This window comes from Lutra lutra, chromosome 16 (genome assembly GCF_902655055.1).
Source record: "Lutra lutra chromosome 16, mLutLut1.2, whole genome shotgun sequence".
NCBI lineage: Eukaryota > Metazoa > Chordata > Mammalia > Carnivora > Mustelidae > Lutra > Lutra lutra.
The window spans coordinates 33,070,174-33,091,295 of record NC_062293.1 but is presented as its reverse complement, the minus strand read 5'-3'; the positions used below and the strand labels follow the sequence as shown (position 1 = coordinate 33,091,295).

The 21,122-nt window shown below is 43.6% G+C and overlaps 1 protein-coding gene and 1 non-coding gene across 7 annotated transcripts in view; both read left to right on the top strand.

The window, feature by feature from the left end:
• Positions 1–21,122, top strand: part of TEX14 (testis expressed 14, intercellular bridge forming factor) — a 128,443-nt gene that overhangs the window by 34,202 nt on the left and 73,119 nt on the right. The gene's annotated exons all lie outside the window — the stretch shown is intronic.
• Positions 9,654–9,868, top strand: LOC125088298 (small nucleolar RNA U3). Its single transcript, XR_007123685.1, has one exon. It is a non-coding gene; the product is annotated as a small nucleolar RNA U3 (small nucleolar RNA).

Sequence of the window (21,122 nt, the reverse complement as noted above, 5' to 3'; positions counted from 1 at the left end):
TATTTGACAGAGAGAAATCACAAGTAGGTAGGCAGCAGGCAGAGAGAGGGGGAAGCAGGTTCCCAGGACCCTGAGATCATGATTTGAGCTGAAGGCTTAACCTTCGTTAAGGGCTTAACCCACTGAGCCACCCAGGCGCCCCACCATGTGCACGTTTTTATGTGGCATAAGTTTTCAACTCCTTTTGAGTAAATACCAAGGAGTGCAAGTGCTGGAATTTATGGTAAGAGTATTTTTAATTTTGTAAGAACTGCCAAACTGTATTCTGAAGTGGCTGTTCCATTTTGCATCCCCACCAGCAATGAATGAGACTCCCTGTTATCCACATCTTTACCAGACTCGGTGTTTTGGATTTTTCTTAGTGGGGCATACACACAATACACCTAAGAAACAAATGATGAGGCTACATCTGTAGTTATTTGGAATAGCAAGTTTTCATGCCCCTACAGTTAAACCTGTTATGAACCTGTTAAACAGTGGTGAAGCAAAGCCCCAACGAAAGGTTCTGATCTTAACCCGGCTGCTCTCAACAGTGATTTTCTCAAGCTAAGTTTGGGGAGGGAACCCATTTTTCTTTGACAGGGTTAAGGAATTTGCCCGAGATGTCACAGCCTTTAAGTGAGGACTGAACTAGTTCCGCAGATCACAAACCTGCCACTAACTTCCCTCCTACTCTGGGATCCAGAGCTCTTAAAGAGATGACATCTAATGTCACTCCCTGGAAATCTGTCATTATGTGAAGGGGCTGGCTTGCAAAGTTTGTTTGCTGCTTTTTCTGAGGGAGTAGCCACATTAAACCATTTCCCCAATAAGCAAAGTGTGTGTGGGTTTCCTTTCCTCAATAGAGGCCTGATCAGGAATTACCTTTTATTTTTTAAAGTGTCCTAAAAAAAAAAATTTAATTTATTTTATTATTTTTTTTAATTTTCTGACCTGATGGAAATGCTAAGAACTGGTTAGTGTACTGAGGCCTTTCAGAACCTGGCACACAATTTGGGTGTTTGGGGTTATTCCTCTGTTCTTTAAAGTTTTTTGTTTATTCGTTCGTTCGTTTGTTTTTTTTCGTAGGCTCCTTGCCCAGTGTGGAGCCCAGCACAGGGCTTGATCTCAAGACTGTGAGATTAAGACCTGAGCTGAGATCAAGAGTCAGACATCCGAGCCAACCAGGTGCCCCTCTTTAACAGCATTCTTTTTTTTTTTTTTTTAAATATTTATTTATTTATCTGACAGACAGAGATCACAAGGAGGCAGAGAGGCAGGCAGAGAGAGAGGAGGGAAAGCAGGCTCCCCGCTGAGCAGAGAGCCTGATGCGGGGCTTGATCCCAGGACCCTGGGATCTTGACCTGAGCCGAAGGCAGAGGCTTTAACCCACTGAGCCACCCAGGTGCCCCTCTTTAACAGTATTCTAAGCTAAAGTTTATTCTTCAATATATTTAAAAGTGTTCCACTTCTCTTCCTCTCCTGAAACACAAGTCTTTATTATTCTCTACTTTTATTTTTTTTTTTATTTTTTTTTTTAAAGATTTTATTTATTTATTTGTCAGAGAGAGAGAGAGGGAGAGAGAGCAAGCACAGGCAGACAGAATGGCAGGCAGAGGCAGAGGGAGAAGCAGGCTCCCTGATGAGCAAGGAGCCCGATGTGGGACTCGATCCCAGGACGCTGGGATCATGACCTGAGCCGAAGGCAGCTGCTTAACCAACTGAGCCACTCAGGCGTCCCTATTCTCTACTTTTAGTAGTCAGTTACTTCCTTGTGACCTCATACAGGTTTGTGTTTACTGAGCACATTCCTAGCCATGTGCAATGCTAAAGGCTGGAGACTCAATGGTTACTAAGAGTCCCTCCTCTCACTATCTAGAGGTAGAACATACGGTAGCAAAATCACCCGAAGAAAAAGAAAATCATAACTGCTGCAAGGGTACTAGCTGTGTGGGAATCAGAAAGGAAGACTCCCCACAAGATCTAAAGATTTAAAAATTAGTGATGAAAGGGAAAGCTCTTTTTTTTTTTTTTTAAAGATTTTATCTATTTATTTGCTAGAGAGAGACACAGAGAGAGGGAACACAAGCAGGGGGAGTGGGAGAGGGAGAAGCAGGCTTCCCTGCTCAGCAGGGCTGGGCTCAATCCCAGGATCCTGGGATCATTAGCCGAGCCGAAGGCAGATGCTTAACGACTGAGCCACCCAGGCACCCAAAAAGGGAAAACTCTTATTTTTTTCTTTACTCTCACCATACTTCTGACATCAAATGTGGGTTTTTTCCCCCACACTGAGCAATTCTCCAACACCAGGTGAGTGTCTTACAATTTGATTAAATTCTGATGTTGTCTACCTGGAGATAGTATCAGATCCCACAGTGTAAGTACTTGGGTTTCCCAAGACTGACTCTGCCCAACACCGTGGACACCAGACCTAAGTAGTGGGTCTTCAGGTTACACAAAACTTTGTCTGACTTGACTACAAGTCAGAGGTTTCCACAACTCATTCCTTGGGCTTGATAATTTGCTAGAACAGTTCATAGAACTCAGGAAAACAGTTTACCTATTAGATCACCAGTTTACTGTAAACGGATACAACTCAGGAACAGCCAGAGGAAGAGAAGCACAGGACAAGGTATGGGGAGGGGGTGTGAAGCTTACATTCCCAGCCCAAGTGTGCCATTCTCCCCAGCACCTTCGTGTGTTCACCAACCCAGAAGCTCTCCAAACTAATACTTAAGGAATTTTTCTGGAGGCTTCATCACTTACACATGACAGATCATTACCCCCACATCTAGCTCCCTCTTCCCCAGAGAATGGGGTAGGGCTCAAAGTTTCAAGCTGCTTTTTTTTTTTCTTTTCTTTCTTTTCTTTTCTTTTTTTTTTTTTTTAAGGCAGAGGGGCACAGAGAGAGGGAAAGAGAAAATCTTTTTTTTTTTTTTAAGATTTTATTTATTTATTTGACAGAGATCACAAGTAGGCTGAGAGGCAGGCAGAGAGAGAGAGAGGAGGAAGCAGGTTCCCTGCTGAGCAGAGAGCCCGATGTGGGGCTCCATCCCAGGACCCTGGGATCATGTCCTGAGCTGAAGGCAGAGGCTTTAACCCACTGAGCCACCTAGGCGCCCTGGAAAGAGAGACTCTTAAATAGGCTCCATACCCAGTGCAGAGTCTGGCTTGGGGCTCTGTTGCATAACCCTGAGATCATGCCCTGAGCTGAAATTATGAGTTGGACGCTTAACTTGACTGAGCCACGCAGGTACCCCTCAAATTTCCAAGCTTGGATTTTTCTTTCTGGTAACCAGCTTCCATCCTGAATCCCACCAAGAGTAGTCTAATTAGAACAAAAGATGCTTCTATCACCCAGGAAATATGTCAAGAACCAGGATCAAAGACAAATAATAAAACAGAAGATGCTCCTAACACTGTTATTATTTAGGAAATTACAAAAGTTTTAGGAGCTCTGGTCAGGAGTCAGGTTGAAGACCAAAATACATATTTCCTTTCTTTTTCTTTTGTTTTTTAATGTATTTGACAGAGAGAGAGAGAGAGTGAGCGTGCACAGCAGGAGGAGTGGCAGGCAAAGGGAGAGGGAGAAGCGGGCTCCCCACTGAGCAGGGAGCCCCATGTGGGGTTTGATCCCAGGACCCTGGGACCATGACCTGAACCAAAGGCAGTTGTGCTTAACTGACTGAGCCACCCAGGTGCCCCCCAAAATACATATTTCTTATTATATCACAGTATCATAGGTTAACTGGGGAAAGAGGGCAAGGAAGTGTATTTCTAGCAAAGGTAACAACAGGTGGGAAGATCTTCTTTGGTAGAAGCATAACAAATAAGAGACTCCAAGAAAGTGGGTGAGTGTGGGACAGTGAGAACTGGAAATGTGAGCTAAAGCATGAGATTGGAGAGACAAGAGGAGAGCCGAGACATATAGGGCTTTAGAAACCGTTGTGAGGTGTTTCACCTTCCTTCTGAGAGCAGTGAGATGCCAGTGAACTATTTTCAGCAGGGTAGAGGAAAGTGTGTGAGGTAACTGTCAAGATCTGAGGTTCTGTTATATTTGCAAGCTATCACATTAGCCTGTCACAGTTTTGTGGATGGTGGCACAGGATACTAGATTCCTGGGTCAGAGATAAAGGACAACTTATTATTTCCAGCAATAGCAGTATTGCTCAGTACAATTTTTGTACTGGAGCCCCAGTTCCCAGAGAGTGATGCAAAGAAGGCCAAGTATGCCTGTATACAACATAGGCTGCATGACAGAAGACAGGCTTTACAAAGCCAAGAGCATGAAACTGTCTCTTATAATGGGCGTACAACCTGCCTGACATTGTCCCCAGAGGGAGAAATATTCTTTATTGTTTTGGCTAGGAAACAAACATGCTCTTTGCTCTGGAGGTAGACACTGTCTCTAGCTCCCAAGTCTGTTCATGATATAGACATCCTGGAGTAGATGCTCCAGAAGAAAAGCTGATGTACAAAAATCTGAGAGACATGGAGAATTGCTTCTCAGAGTTGACATAATTCGATTTAAAGTTTGAAAAGGAGGGCACCTGGTTGGCTCAGTCAGAAGAGCACATGATTTGATCTCAAGGCCATGAGTTTGAGTTTGAGTTCGAGCCCTGCTTTGGGTGTGGAAATTACTTAAAAAAAAAAAAAAAAAAAGTAAAGAAAAAGAAAGACCCCTTCTTTGGGCACCTGGCTGGATCATTTGGAGGAGCAGGCAAATCTTGATCTAAGGGTCATGAGTTTGAACTCCATGTAAGGTGTAGAGATTACTTAAATAAATAAAACATAAAAAAAAAAAAAAAGGATTTGAAAGGGAACCAGGCCACTGCTTGGGAAATGGATGGGAGAAGAGCAATGATGAGTGTAGGTTAAGCTCTGTCCAGTTGAAAGATGATCACTCGGCCATCCAAAGAGATAGTAGAGGTGAAGATCAGCGGAGGGGTTTGGAAGGTATGTGGGAGATAACTTATCAGCCTTATGACAGGTTGGCGTGAAGGAAGGTGTCAGAGCTAACCCTTGTTTTGTGCTCCTGGACCGGTTTGTGGGCAGTGGTACCATCACCAAGGTAGGAAACTGGAAGAGGCCTTGTTTTAGGGAGCAGGCAAGACTAGCTTGGACATGTTGAATTCAAGGTGCTTCTGAGACATTCAATTCAAGATGTCAGTCAACTAGATGTCAGGTAGGCAGATGTGTAGCTCGGATCTGGCCTCCTCATAGAAGTGTTAAGAAAAAATGAATAAGGCAATCTGAGAATATCAGAGTTAGGGGGCACCTGGGTGGCTCAGTCAGTTAAGCACCAGCCTTTGGCTCAGGTCAAGATCCCAGGGTCCTGGGATCGAGCCCCGCATGGGTCTCCCTGCTTGGCGGGGATTCTGCTTCTACCTCTCCCTCTGCCTGCTGCTCTTCATACTTGTGCTATCAAATAAATAAATAAAATCTTTAAAAAAAGAATATCAGAGCTAGAAGGGACTTTCAAAGCAGGTTAGTTAGTCCAATTCCTTATTTCAACATTTTATAGTTAAGGATCACGTTCTCCTCCCCTCCCCCAACAACCTTTACCCCGCTCTCTTTTTGGTGCTCAGAAGTAGGGTGTTTCTGTATGTGTGTATATATCACATGGGTGTAAGTTATGCAGGGTAAGATCTCGGGTTTCTTTAGGGAAGCCTAGCTTGTCACTGAGTACCAAGTTGATGACTCGCTCTGTTAGTAATCTTGAGGAAAGGAGTTTTGGTCTCATTTTCTTTTTGATCTGTCACAGAGTTGCTGAGTGCTATTCAGTGGGCAGAATACATGGTGGAAATGGCCAAAAGATCTTCCAGTCAGGACACAGGCTGTATTCATAGCCTTTTCCTCTTCATAGCACCTCTGATTGCTAAGTTGACTCCCATCAATAAGAAGTTCATGCCTGGGAACGCCTGGGTGGCTCAGTCATTGAGGGTCTGCCTTCAGCTCAGGTCATGATCCTGCGGTCCTGGGATGGAGTCCCACATCAGGCTCCCTGCTCTTTGGGAAGCCTGCTTCTTCCTCTCCCTCGCCTCCTGCTTGTGTTCCCTCTCTGTCAGATAAATGGATAAAATCTAAAAAAGAAAAAGAAAAAAAAAGTTCATCCCCAGTCAACCTTTCTTAGCATTTGTAAGAAATGCCTAAATTATTTCTCACTGCTCCTCAGACAGTGCACCCCGATTCCCCCTTTCCTTCCTTGGCGACTTCTGCAACCCACTCCCCCACCCTGTACTTCTACTGCCTACTTCTTTACTTATGGGTTTACTTTAGTCAGGTCAGTTTATTAAGTTTTACCTAGTTCTAGACTTGGGCAAAACACAAAGAACCTCTTTTGTGGGTTACATGGGAGAAGATAAGAACTTACAAGATACAGAAAGGTGGAATGTCAGTGCTTAAGGCAGCAGGAGACAGCCTTGTGGCATGGGTGAGCCACTTAACATTCTAAGTTTCCATTTCCTCAGACTCTTAGGGTTAGTTCTAAGATTAAATGGGGTGATCTATGTAAAGGGTTTAGTAGAAGGCCTGGAACATATTAACGTACTAGAGAAATGATAAGGGTTTTTTGGTTTTGTTTCTTTTTTTAAATTTGTCTCTTTTTTAATGAACGAGAGAAATCACATTTAAGTCCATTTTTTGGTGGGGGGGTGGGGGGGTAAAGGTGTGCAACCTGTCAGACTTACTTGGCAAGTTATTTAAACAAATAATAATAAGACTTATTTAGATTGAATTTTATTTTGATACTGAGCAGCACCAAGAAGAAAACTGAAAAAGTTGTGGTCTCTGTTTAGATAGGCCTGATAATATTTAAAATAAAGGTGATACAATTTAAGATTCAAAAATTATAAATAATATGAATATGTACATAATTACCAATTAAAGCAGAACCCCCAACACGCCAAATCCCCAAAGTAAGCACACTACACTTGTTATTTTTTTCCTAATTAAAAAATAAAGGGGGGTACCTGGGTAGCTCAGTCAGTTAAGCATCTGCCTTCGGCTCAGGTCTGATCTCAGGGTCCTGGGATTCAGCCCCTTGTCGGGCTTCCTGCTCAGCGAGGAGTCTGCTTTTCTTTCTCCCTCTGCCCCTCCCCACCATTTGTGCTCACTCTCTCTCTCAAATAAATAAATAAAATCTTTAAAAAAATGAAGGGGAAAATTGCTTTTCAAAATAAATTTCCAGTGCGATTCCTCGTTAGTATAGTGGTGGGTATCCCCGCCTGTCAAAATAAATTTCCAGATTCCCCCATTTAAGACTGGCTTGGTTTCATGAGCACCCTATGAAGGCACACACACGAGTTGTTTCTTTCCACAACGTCAGCTTTATTCAATCATAAAGCAAAGTTAAATCACAATTATAAAGCTGTTCAGGATTCCAAACTCAAAGACAGTGCACCATGGGATTAAGCTTGGCTGCTTTTTTTTTTAAGATTTTAATTTAATTTAATTTATTTATTTGACAGAGATCACAAGTAGGCAGAGAGGCAGGCAGAGAGAGGCGGGGAAGCAGGCTTCCTGCTTGAGCATAGAGCCAGATGCAGGCTGGATCCCAGGACCCTGAGATCATGACCTGAGCCAAAGGCAGAGGCTTTAACCCACTGAGCCACTCAGGCGCCCCTAAGCTTGGCTTCTTAGAGCAAAGCATTTCTTTCTTTTTTTTTTTTTTTATTCATTTATTTGACAGAGAGAGATCACAAGCAGGCAGAGAGGCAGGCAGAGAGAGAGGAGGAAGCAGGCTCCCTGCTGAGCAGAGAGCCCGACGCGGGGCTCGATCCCAGGACCCTGAGATCATGACCTGAGCCGAAGGCAGCGGCTTAACCCACTGAGCCACCCAGGCGCCCTAAGCTTGGCTTCTTTTTTTTTTTTTTTTTTTTTTTTTAAGATTTTATTTATTTATTTGAGAGAGAGACAGTGAGAGACAGCATGAGCAAGGAGAAGGTCAGAGGAGAAGCAGACTCCCCATGGAGCTGGGAGCCCGATGTGGGACTCGATCCCGGGACCCCGGGATCATGACCTGAGCCGAAGGCAGTCGTCCAACCAACTGAGCCACCCAGGCGTCCCCTAAGCTTGGCTTCTTATACAGCACACAGACAGGACAGAATACAAGCCCCACAACACATAAGATACCCAGAAGGGTGCAGAAAGTTAACCAACCAAACTCAAAGTCAGTCCATGGGTGTACAGTAGAGATAAGGCCTCCATCTGGTCCGGGTCAGCGCTGGGCACTTACTGCTTCTGATGTTCAAACAGTGAAAGATCTCTGTTGTTTCTGGAGATCAACCCAGCAGACCTTTTGGGGGCAGTTGCCTTTTTCAAGTGGTCAGACATAGGGGGGTCAGGTCTGAAGAGTCTGACTGTCTCCTGCCAAAATTCTTCCTTGTTAAAGGGATTTAATCAGTTTTGGGTCTCTGCAGACCTCCTCTGGTTCTAGTTGTTATCAGTTCTGGGGTGTCAGCTGAGATTGGTGAGGCAATATTTTCTAGCTGCAGTACCTTAACTGCTTGTGTCATTGCTTGACACAGGCTCCTGCTTGATATGAGAGACTCCATTTTGGTCTCTACACCTGGATACACTGTTTTGAAAACCCAAATCTTGAAAGAAAGAAAGAAAAGAAAAGAAAAAAGAAAAAAAATAAGGGGCACCTGGGTGGCTCAGTTGGTTAAGTATCTGCTTTCTGCTTGGGTGGTGATCCTGGGGTCCTGGGATCAAGCTCTGGATCAGGCTCCCAGCTCAGCGGGGAGCCTGTTTCTCCCTCTCCTACTCCCCCTGCTTGTGTTCCCTCTGGCTATGTCTCTATCAAATAAATAAAATCTTGGGGGGAAAAAAAAAAGGGGGAGGAGGGAGGGTGGAATGAAGGAGAGAGTGAGAGAAAGGAAGGAAGGAAGGAAAGAAGGAAGGAAGGAAAGAAGGAAGGAAAGGAGGAAGAAAAGAAAAAGAAACCTATCCAGGTGAATCATGTGCCTCTCAAGTCCACAGACAAGTTAGTAACCAGGAGCTGATCTCAAAGTAAAAATGTCAATTTAGGGGCACCTGGGTGGCTCGGTGGGTTGAGCCTCTGCCTTCAGCTCAGGTCATGATCTCAGGGTCCTGGGATCAAGCCGTGCATTGGGCTCTCTGCTCAGCAGTGAGCCTGCTTCCCTTCCTCTTTCTCTGCCTACTTGTGATCTCTCTCTCTCTCTCTCTCTGTCAAATAAATAAAATCTTCTAAAAAATGTCAAATTAATTTACTATTAGCTTTCCAAATTTAGGGTCTTAGAGGTTCCAAAAAAAGAAAGAAAGAAAGAAAGAAAGAAAGAAAGAAAGAAAAGAAAGAAAAGAAAGAACTCTCACCCGAAGACGGGGAGTGTAATCCATGAGATGTCGGACTAATTGGCGCCCCCTAGCGCACCCTTATCTTAAAGTAGTCCGGAAGTGTTAGCGGCAGAAAGACAAGCTTCTGATTGGCTGTCGGTCCGTAATAGGCTAATTAGGAAGTAGAAGACTTAGTTTTCTTTAAGAAAAAAGACTCTTAAGAGTATTCAGAGTGTTTTAAAAGGTGGTGTATAAAAAATACTTTGAAAATATGTTTATGTGATATTTCTAAAGTGGAAGAACGTGGGGAAAAATGTCGCCATCAAAGAGAAGTGTGCGGCTGCCATAGACCTAGCCGAGACCAGAGGCATGAAGTTAAGACTATACTTTCAGGGATCATTTCTATAGTTTGTTACTAGAGAAGTTTCTCTGAATTTGTAGAGTACCCAAAACCACGAGGAGGAGACGTAGTATTTCTTCCTGAGCGTGAAGTTGACTCTGGGTGTTGTGGTATACAACAGCTCTTGGTCATTGATGATCGTTCTTCCTCTCTTTTGTAGGGGTTAGACGGAAGGAATGCCATCTGAGTGGTTTTGGTAGATTTGCTTGTTGGTAAATAAAAGTAGAAGTGAAGGGTGGGTTAGTACTAATATTGTTTTTACAGACAAACAGTTAGTTTGAGATAGACCTATGTATCCATGGCATTTAGTGGTAACTTTATTGGTCTTGTGGTAGTCCAACCTATGGGTTGTCTTTGCTTCTAATTTTTCTCTTGTAAGGTTACTTCTTGCTTATGTAGTTTTTTGTTTTTATTTTTAAGAATAAAGGAAGGGTTTACTCTTAGCATTTGGGTGGGGAGCTGGGGGTAGTTTTAAGAGTGGTGAGCTGCCTATTGACTAATTTTTCTCTTGTAAGGTTACTTCTTGCTTATGTAGTTTTTTGTTTTTATTTTTAAGAATAAAGGAAGGGTTTACTCTTAGCATTTGGGTGGGGAGCTGGGGGTAGTTTTGTTTAAGAGTGGTGGGCTGCCTATTGAAAGGGGAGTGGAGGCAGTTGGGTGGTTCAGTAGGTTGAGTGTCTTCAGCTCAAATTCTACCCTGTGGGGCTCCTTGCTTAGGTGGGAGCCTGCATTTTCTTTCTTTCTGTCGCTCCCCCTGCTTGTTGGGGGTATGCTCTGTCAAGTATGTAAATAAAAACTTAAGAAAAAAGAGGGGGGGATGGCTTTGATCTGCTTTGTGGTTTAGGTTACTGACAGCTCTGTGGCAGTTAGATTGGGGCAGGGTTGAGGTGGCAAGTGTAAGGCCGGTTTGGGCACCTATTGCATTCATCTAGATAGTAGGGAAGGTCGTGATGGTGATGAAGAAAGAGAAGCTGACTAGATTTGAAAGAAATTTAATATTGGCAGGATTTGGGGGATTGATTCAGTTTGAGTGAGGGATAATTGTCAGATTTCATGGCTTGAGCAAATGGTTCCTTATGTTAAGATGGGGAGAATGGAGGAGTAACTGAATTAGGTAGGGCAATGTGGTGGGAAGTGATGGTAGAATTAAGTTTAGGGCACATTTAGGAGAAATTTCTGACCTTTAAGAGACAGAACTCCCAAAGCAGACTGAGAAGGGGGAGCCAAACAGGTACGATGGAAACCAGATGAATATGCTTGATCAAAGCCAAGGAAGGAAAGTGGGATAGAGAAATGTGTAGAAAGCATATGAGAGATTAAGATACAGCTAGAAAGGTATCCATGGCATTTAGTGGTAACTTTATTGGTCTTGTGGTAGATAGAGAAACTGGTTTGGGATGGGCTGATCAATGAAGGGATGTGAGGGCTTGTCACTGGGTGGAAAGAGCTCCCAGAAGATCAAGCTGTGATAGAAAGTATAGAGATGGATATGCATTGGAGAGGGGAGGAGATGTAGGATGTGGGTTGTAGATAGGGACATGGGAGAATTAAAGATGGGGGAACATGGGGCACTTGGGTGGCTCAGTCCATTGAGCATCTGCCTTAGGCTCAGGTCGTGATCCTAGGGTCCTGGGACGGAGCCCTGCATTGGACTCCCTGCTTAGTGGGGAGTCTGATTCGCCCTCCCCACCCCCCCATGCACTCTCTCTCCTCTCTCAAATAAATAAATATTAAAAAAAGAAAATAAAGGTGGGAGAACAAGTCTGAGAGCAGATGGAAGGACTGGATAGAGCAGGAGAAACTGAGATTTAGGAGAGAGTTGTTTCCAGGGTCAGGACTTTTGAGTTGGCCAGAGTTGATGTGGAGTACAAAGGTAGGCAGTTCGTCTGTGTAATGAGACCATAGTGAGGGTTTTTCAAATGATAGCTTCTAGTTCTGTGCCCAGTGTGAGGCAAAATCTTTGCTGAGGGAGGCTGGTGAGGAAGAGTAGGAGAGATGAGAAGAAAGAAGGAAGGAGGGGTGCTGGGCTGACTGAGTCAAAGAGCATGCAACCTTAGATCTCAGGGTTGTGAATTCGAGCCCACGTTGGGTGTAGAGATTACTTAAACCTAAAAGAAGTAGAAAGAAAAGAATGAAAAGAAAGAAGGAAAGAAAGAAGGGGAAAAAAAGGAAAAGAAAAAGAAAAAAAGAACGTCGTATCTCCTGAGAGTGCTGAGAGTGTGCCTCCTTTCCTTCCCTGCTGTTAAAGCTTTGAGATTGCTTCCTGGTCTCAGAAGTACCTTCCCAGATCACAGTTAATTTCTCTTTCTTCCACTCTAGCTATGTACCATGTATTTCCTACTTGATTTTCTCCTTTGGGATCTACAGTGGCCAAGCTTTCACTTTAGTTCTTGGTCATCTTTGAAGGTTGGGGGCTGTGAGGGAAGTGTATGCTCTAGAGTTGACACCTTGGTCTGCTATTTACTAGCTGTGAGTTCTGGTGAAATTTCTTTTTTTTTTTTTCCTTTTTTTAAGATTTTATTTATTTTTTTTGACACAGAGATAACAAGTAGGCAGAGAGGCAGGCAGAGAGATGGGGGAAGCAGGCTCCCTGCTGAGCAGAGAGCCGGATGCAGGGCTTGATCCCAGGATCCTGAGATCATGACCTGAGCCTAAGGCAGATGCTTAACCCACTGAGCCACCCAGGCGCCCCCTGGAGAAATTTCTTTTTATTTATTTATTTATTTGATGGACAGAGACCACAAGTAGACAGAGAGGCAGGCAGAGAGAGAGCGGGAAGCAGGCTCCCCACTGAGCAGAGAGCCCGACGTGGGGCTCAATCCCAGGACCCTGAGATCATGACCCGAGCCGAAGGCAGAGGCTTTAACCCACTGAGCCACCCAGGCGCCCCTGAGAAATTTCTTAAGTCTGTTCCTCTAACGCAGGTAGCATGTAGTAATAATAGCATCAACACATGGGATTGTTGTAAGTGTCCAATTAAATAAAGCAAGTATAGTGGTTGACTGCTTCTTTCCCTCATTCTGAAAAAGTCCTTCCCTTGAATGAGAAATCCCTGTCTCTTCCACAGTCTTCCCTATTAGCAACTCGATCCACCAGGTTTTTTTCCAGGCACAAACCAACTTATCACCTTTGAAACCTCTTTCCCTCACCAAGTCCATCAGTGTATCCTATTGACTCGTCTTCCAGAACAGCCCAAGTTTCTCCTTTCTTGCTACATACACCCAAATGCAAGCCACCATGATCTATCCCACAGACACCAGAGGCAGTGGCCTCAAAACTGGTCTTCACAGCTATAAACCTATTGGTGGCTTCCCTTCACACTTAAAATCCAGACTCCCCTGACCTCAACCTTGCCTAGAAAACCCTCAGATATCTGGCCCCTGCCTGCACCTCACCTCTCCCTCATACCCTGATACTCATACCCTGAACAGCTCTCTAGCTGTTTTCAAGTTGCTGGAATATACCACCTTGTTCCCTTCTTTGAATCTTTGCATTAATTGTTTTCTCTGTGTAAATGTAACCTCCAAAGAGGGCCTTCTTTGACCACCCACATCCAAAGTAGACACCAATCTCTCTCAGTTTCAGCATTTAAAATCCTTGGCATGCCTCATTATTTAACATTGTCTTGGATGTTTGTTGCTGTCGTCTCTCTCCCTCACTAGAATGTAAACTCAGAGTGAGAGTAGGAACCTTTACTCACCTCCATACCTCTGTATGCTCAGTACCTGAAATAGTATTTTAGTACATAACAAAGCGGGATAAAGGTGAGGGTGACTTACCAGCTCTGCTATTTAACAGCTGTGTGACTTTTGGCAATTTACGTAATCTGTGTCTTAGTTTCTCCATCCATAAAACTAGGACGACTAACAACTGCGTTTATCTAATATGTAAGGCACTTAGGATGATGCTTGGTACCTGGAAAGCCCTCACTAATAGTAGCTAGTAGTGTTAAGAGTTGGCACTCAAGTTGTAGCAGGCACATAAGAGTTGCAGAAATACCTGGCTCTGGGGTTCCCAAAGGCAGAGAAACAAGTGGTGGTAGAATAAGAAAGGAATTTATTTCAGTGAGGTCACCATTGGGAAGACAGCAAACTGGTGTCTAAGACTAGTGTCTATGATCTCCAAAATGCCCAAAATACTTCCAGGTTTATATAAAGAAAATGGAGGGCAAAGGTGGGTGGTGGGTACATCCAGACAGCCAGTGAAGGTTAAAAGGATCGCTGTCCTGGAGTCAGTCCCAGGTGGGTCTTGTTGGCTCAGGGCAATCATGGTTGCTTGAGGGAGTAGTTTTGGTTCCCACCAAGTTATGTTTTTTTCTGCAGGGTCTTTTGCCTGAGCTAAGAGATACACTGGAACAAAAACCTTATTTGGAAAGTTTGAGGTCATGGGCACCTGGGCTGGCTCAGGCAGTAGAGCTGATGACTCTTTATCTCTGGGTTGTAAGTTTGAGCCCTACATTGGATGGGGAGATTACTTAAAAGTAAAATCTTAAAAAAAAAAAAAAAAAGTTTGAGGTAAAATGGAGGCAGGCAAAGTCCTCTTTCAAAGTAATAATGTCAGCTCCACCAAACTAATTTTATTTTAGAAACTCAAAAGGTGAAGTAACTGGCTGGTTCAGTCAGTAGAGCAACTCTTTTTTTTTTTTTAGATTTTTTTTTTTTTTTAATTTATTTGACAGAGAGATCACAAGCAGGCAGAGAGGCAGGCAGAGAGAGAGGAGGAAGCAGGCTCCCTGCTGAGCAGAGAGCCCGATGCGGGGCTCGATCCCAGGTCCCTGGGATCATGACCTGAGCCGAAGGCAGCGGCTTAACCCACTGAGCCACCCAGGCGCCCCAGTAGAGCAACTCTTAATCTCAGGGTTGCCAGTTTCAAGCCCCATGTTGGGCACTGAACTTACTCAAAAAATGCATACTTATGTACATACTCAAAAAGTGTGAACAGGTAGTGCAGAAAACTGTACTACCCCAAAACCCCAAAGGCTTTGTTTTTCAGCATTGGTTCTCAGCCACCAGGTTCCCCTTCCTGCCACAGTCATGGTGCCCTGTCTGTAATTGACCAGCGTTTGAAAGTCAAGCTCTTAGGACTGCGATTTCATGCAACTGCTTTTGTTTACTGATCTCTTGAATCACCTTGCTTCTTCTTCTTCTTTTTTTTAATCATTTTTTATTTTTTTATAAACATATAATGTATTTTTATCCCCAGGGGTCTGTGAATCGCCAGAATCACCTTGCTTCTTACTAGCAAAGGCCTGTCATTTCCTTTTGCTTTCAGGGGTGAGGCTGCTTTACTAGATCTGTGGAGGGAATGCCTCCCGGCTTTAAAAAGGCAGGCTGTTGGGGTGCCTGGGTGGCTCATTGGGTTAAAGCCTCTGCCTTTGCCTCAGGTCATGATCTCAGGGTCCTGGGATTGAGCACCATGCGGGGTCTCCGCTTGCAGGAAACCTGCTTCCTCCTCTCTCTGCCTGCCTCTCTGCCTACTTGTGATCTCTGTCTGTCCAATAAATAAATAAAATCTTTTTAAAAACAAACAAATAAATAAATAAATAAAGAGGCGGGCTGTGGCTGGCTGTCATTCAGTATTATGTTAATTAAGCATGGCCCTTAATTTTTAAAAGATTTTATTTATTTATCTCTCTATCTATCTGAGAGAGAGAGAGAGCGTGCACACGCACTAGAGAGAGCACTAGTGTGTGAGTAGGGGAGAGGGACAGAGGGAGAAGCAGACTCCCCGCTGCGCCCAGAGCCGCCATGCTGGACTCAATCCTGGGACTACCAGGATACCCCTGCTTGTACTCTCTATCTCTGTCAAATAAAGTCTTTTTTTTTTTTTTTTTTTTAAAGATGAGAGAGAGAGAGCAAGCACGGGAGAACACAAGCAGGCAGAGCGGCAGGCAGAGGCAGAGAGAGAAGCAGGCGGGACTCAATCCCAGGACCCTGGGATCATGACCTGAGCCGAAGGCAGCGGCTTAACCAACTGAGCCACCCAGGCGTCCTGGAAGTCTTCTTTTTTTAAAAAGAGTTGTTTGCTTAATCACCTGAGCCCCAGGCACCACAGAGTCATTATTATTATTATTATTTTTTACTGTTGAGTGAATGAAAGAAGACAGGGAGGGATAAGAATTAAAGATGTATTCCTACTGACAGTATTTCCATTCCTTTTCCATCTTTATTTTTACATACTCCAACAAATGCCCAGATGAATCTGAGTATAATCACATACCCAGTTAAATAATTTGGTCATTTCCAGGTAAAACCATTTACACCCAAACTCGGCACCATTGTACTTTGTCCACAGCTCCAGGGTTCTCTTGCTGACAGGTCCTATGGTACAGAGCTGAATGCTTCGGTGTAGCACCTCCACTGTTAACATCTGTGAAAGAGGACCCAGGAGTTTCTGCAGTTTTGAGAGATGAGAAGGGTAGTCACAGTTCTGGGAGCTGAAAGTCTCGGGCTCAAAGGCTGAAAAATCTTTCCTTTAAAAAGCAGACATCTGGGGTGCCTGGGTGGCTCAGTAAGTTAAGCGTCTGCCTTCAGCTCGGGTCATGATTCCCAGGGTCCTGGGATCGAGTCCACTCTCTGCTCAGTGGGAAGCCTGCTTCTCCCTCTCCCACTCCTCCTGCTTGTGTTCTCTCTCCCTGTGTCTCTCTCTGTCAAGTAAATAAAATCATAAATAAATAAATAAGAGACATTTGACAGAGGCTGCAGAAAGTTGGCAAATCTAATTCTACATGTGAGGGAAATCATACTTGTCTCTTTCTGACTAACTTATTTAGCTTAACATTATGCTCTCTAGCACCATCCATGTTGTTGCAAATGGCAATATTTCATTTTTTTAAAAGATTTTATTTATTTTATTTATTTGACAGAGATAACAAGTAGGCAGTGAGGTAGGCGCGGGGGGGGGCCGGGAAGCAGGCTCCCCACTGAGCAGAGATCCCGATGCGGGGCTTGATCCCAGGACCCTGAGATCATGACCTGAGCGGAAGGCAGAGGCTTTACCCACTGAGCCACCCAGGATCCCCTATTTCATTCCTTTTTATAGGTGAATAATATTCCTTTGTATATGTATACTACCTCTTCTTTATCCATTCATGAATCAGTGGGCGCTTGGAATGCTTCCATGTCTTGGCTAATGTAGATAAGGCTGCTATAAACATTGGAGTACATATATCCCTTTGAATCAGTGTTTTTGTATTCTTTGGGTAGATAACCAGGAGTGCGATTGCTGGATTGTAGGGTAGTTCCATTTTTAACTTTTTTTCTTTTAAGATTTTATTTATTTTTTGGCAGAGAGAGAGACAGCGAGAGAGGGAATACAGCAGGGCAAGTGGGAGGGGGAGAAGCGGGCTTCCTGCAGAGCAGGGATCCCAATGCAGGGCTCTATCCCAGGACCCAGGGATCATAACCTGAGCCAAAGGTATATGCTTAATGGACTGAGCCACCCAGTCGTCCCCATTTTTAACTTTTTTTTTTTTTTAAAGATTTTATGTATTTATTCATGAGAGGCAGAGGAAGAAACAGGCTCCCTACTGAGCAGGGAGCCCGACACAGAACTGGATCCCAGGTCCCCAGAATCATGACCTAAGCTGAAGGCAGATGCTTAACCATCTGAGACACCCAGGCATCCTTTTTTTTTTTTTTTTAAACTTTTTGAAGAACCTCCATACTGTTTTCTAAAGTGTCTGTGCCAGTTTGCATTAACACCAACAGTGCAGGAGGGTCCTTTTTCTTCACATCTTCACCAACACCTGTTGTTTCTTTCATTGTTGATTTTAGCATTCTGAGGTAGGAGGTGATATCTCATTGTAGTTTTTTTTTTTAAAAGATTTTATTTATTTATTTGACAGAGATCACAAGTAGACAGAGAGGCAGGCAGAGAGAGAGAGAGAGAGAGAGAGAGAGGGAAGCAGGCTCCCTGCTGAGCAGAGAGCCCGATGCGGGACTTGATCCCAGGACCCTGAGATCATGACCTGAGCTGAAGGCAGCAGCTTAACCCACTGAGCCACCCAGGCGCCCCCTCATTGTAGTTTTGATTTGCATTTCCCTGATGGTGAGTGATGATGGTGAACATTTTTTCATGTGCCTGTTGGCCACCTGGATGTCTGGAGAAATGTGTATTCATGTCTACTGCCGATTTCTTTTCTTTTCTTTTCTTTTTTTTTTTTTTAAAGATTTTACTTATTTATTTGACAGAGATCACAAGTAGGCAGAGAGGCAGGCAGAGAGAGAGGGGGAAGCAGGCTCCCTGCCAAGCAGAGAGCCTGGCATGGGGCTCAATTCCAGGACTCTGAGATCATGACCTGAGCGGAAGGCAGAGGCTTTAGCCCACTGAGCCACCCAGGCGCCCCTACTGCCGATTTCTTAATTGGATTATTTGTTCTTTGGATGTTGAGCTGTTTAAGTTCTTGATATCTTTTGGATACTGACCCTTTATCAGATATGTCATTTGCAGATATCTTCTCCCATTCTATAGGTTGCCTTTTAGTTTTATTGATTGTTCCCTTCACCATGCAAAAGTTTTATTACTTTAATGAAATTAGTTTATTTTTGCTTTTGTTTCCCTTGCCTCAGGAGACATATCTAGAAAAAAGTTGCTATAGCTGATGTCAAAGAGTTTGCTGCCTGTGATCTCTTCTAGGGTTTTTATTGTTTCAGGTCTCACTTTTATTTTTTATTTTTTTTAATGATTTTATTTATTTATTTGAGAGAGAGAGAGAGAGCATGAGAGGAGAGAGAGATCAGCGGGAGAAGCAGACTCCCTGCCGAGCAGGGAGTCCGATGTGGGACTCGATCCCAGGACTCCAGGATCATGACCTGAGCCGAAGGCAGTTGCTTAACCAACTGAGCCACCCAGGCGCCCCTCAGGTCTCACTTTTAGATTGGTAATCCATTTTGAATATATTTTTGTTATGGTTTAAGAAAGTAATACTTGGGTGCCTGGGTGGCTCAGTCAGTTAAGTGTCTGACTGTTGGTTTTGGCTCAGGTCATGATCTCGGGGTCATGAGATCGAGCCCTGTGTTGGGTTCTGTGCTCGGTGTAGAGCCTGCTTAAGATTCTCTCTCTCCCTCTTCCTCTGTCTGTCCTCCTGCCACATTGCTCTAGCTTGTGCACCCTCTCTCTCAAAAAAAGAAAAAAAAAAAGTGGTCTAGTTTTTTTTCTTTTGCATGTTGCTATCTGGTTTCCCCAATACCATTTGTTGAAGAGACTGTCCTTTTCTCATTGGATATCCTTTCCCGCTTTGATGGAGATTAATGTACTGTACAGTTATGGGTTTATTTCTGGGTTTTCAATTCTGTTCTATTGATCTATGTGACTATTTTTGTGCCAGTACCATACTGTTTTGACTAGCTAGTAAACAATAAATGGGTCAGCTAGGACATAAAAGAAGAAATAAAAAAGTATATGGAAACAAATGAAAATGAAACCACAGAAGTCCAGAACATTTGGGATGCTGCAAAAGTGGTTCTAAGAGTGAAGCTGATAACAATACAGGCCTATCTCAAGAAGCAAGAAAAATCTCAAATGAATAACGTAACCTTACACCTAAAGGAGCTAGAAAAAGAAGGAACAAAACCTAAAACCAGCAGATGGAAGGAAATAATATAGAGTAGAAATAAGTGATAAAGAAACTAAAAAAATAATGAAAGAGCAATGAAACCAGGAACTTATTTATTTATTTGTCAGAGAGAGAGTGTGAGAGAGAGCTAGTGAGCACAAGCAGAGGGAGCAGCAGGCTCCCTGCTGAGCAAGGAGCCTGATGTGGGACATGATCCTGGGATCGTGACCTGAGCCAAAGGCAGTTGCCCAACTGACTGAGCCACCCAAGTGTCCCCAGGAGCTGGTTTTTCGAGGAAAAACAAATCGATAAAATGGATAAACCTCTTGCCCAACTTTATAAGAAAAAAAGAGAAAGAACTCAAACAAGTAACGTCACAAATGAGAGAAGAGATAACAACACCACAGAAATACAAACAACTATAAGAGAACATAATTACAAAAAACTATATGCCAACAAATTGGACAACCTCTAAGAAAGGATAAATTCCTAGAAACATATAAACTACCAAAACTGAAACAGGAAGAAATAGAAAATTTGAACAGACTGATAACCAGCAAAGAAATTGAATCAGTAATCAAAAAAACTCCCAACACCAGGTGCCTGGGTAGATTGGCTCAGTCGTTAAGTGGCTGCCTTCAGCTTAGGTCGTGATCCCAGTGTCATGGGATCAGAGCTCCTTGCTCAGTGGGAAGCCTGCTTCTCCCTCTTCCACTTCCCCGCTTGTGTTCCCTCTCTTGCTGTGTGTCTCTCTATCAAATAAATAAATGAAATCTTTAAAAAACAAACAGACAAACAAACAACTCCAAACAGTGGTGGTTGGCTGGTTGGCTCAGTCAGTAGAGCGTGAGACTCCTGGTTTTGGAGTTGTGAGTTTAAACCCCATGTTGGGTGTAGAGATTACTTAAAAGTAAAATCTTTATTTTTAAGAAAAGATTTTATTGGGGCGCCTGGGTGGCTCAGTTGGTTGAGCAGCTGCCTTCGGCTCAGGTCATGATTCCAGGCTCCTGGGATCGAGCCCCGCATCGGGCTCCCTGCTTAGCGGAGAGCCTGCTTCTCTCTCTCCCTCTGCCTGCCGCTCTGCTTACTTGTGCTCTCTATCGCTCTGTCAAATAAATAAATAAAATCTTTAAAAAAAAAAAGAAAAAGAAAAGATTTTATTTATTTATTTGTGAGAGAGAGAGAGCATGCATGCATAAGCTGGGGGAGAAGCAGGCTCCCCTCCCCACTGAGCAGGGAGCCTGATGTGGAGCTGAATCCCAGGACTCTGGGATCATGACCTGAGCCGAAGGCAGACGCTTAACCGACTGAGCCACCCAGGTGCCACTACATAATGGGTTTTTAATATTCAAAGTGGGATTTCTGGCTCCAGCTTTTCATAGATATTGCCCCATTGCTTTCCAAAAGCATTGTAACACTTGACATTCCTAACATTTAGGAAAGTGTCTTTTCCCACCTCTTCTCAAATTCTGAATGTTTTCTCATTTTTTATTTTCTTCAAGCTTCAAGTTTATCTTTTTTATCCCATTATTCAACTCAAGGCACCATTTTATGTTGGTTTATTGAATACTGCAGAGTAAGGTGAAATATCCATCCTTCCTATACACACATTATTTATTCTCTTATTCCCTTTACACCCCATCATTTCGCTTTCTCCCAAAGCTATTTAGGTTTCCTGCTCTCAGAAATTAATACTTTATCTCCCCTTTTTGTTTAATGCTGTGAACAGCATTGTTTAGTGAGGAAAGCCTTCTGCAATTTTGAGCAACAAGGGTGAGGAATTAAGATGAGAGGGAGATGTATGCTGTAGTGCAGAGACTTTGGAGCCAGATTGTTGTGTGATCTCTGGCAAATTGCCCACCCACTCTACATGTTGGGGGTTTTTTTGTC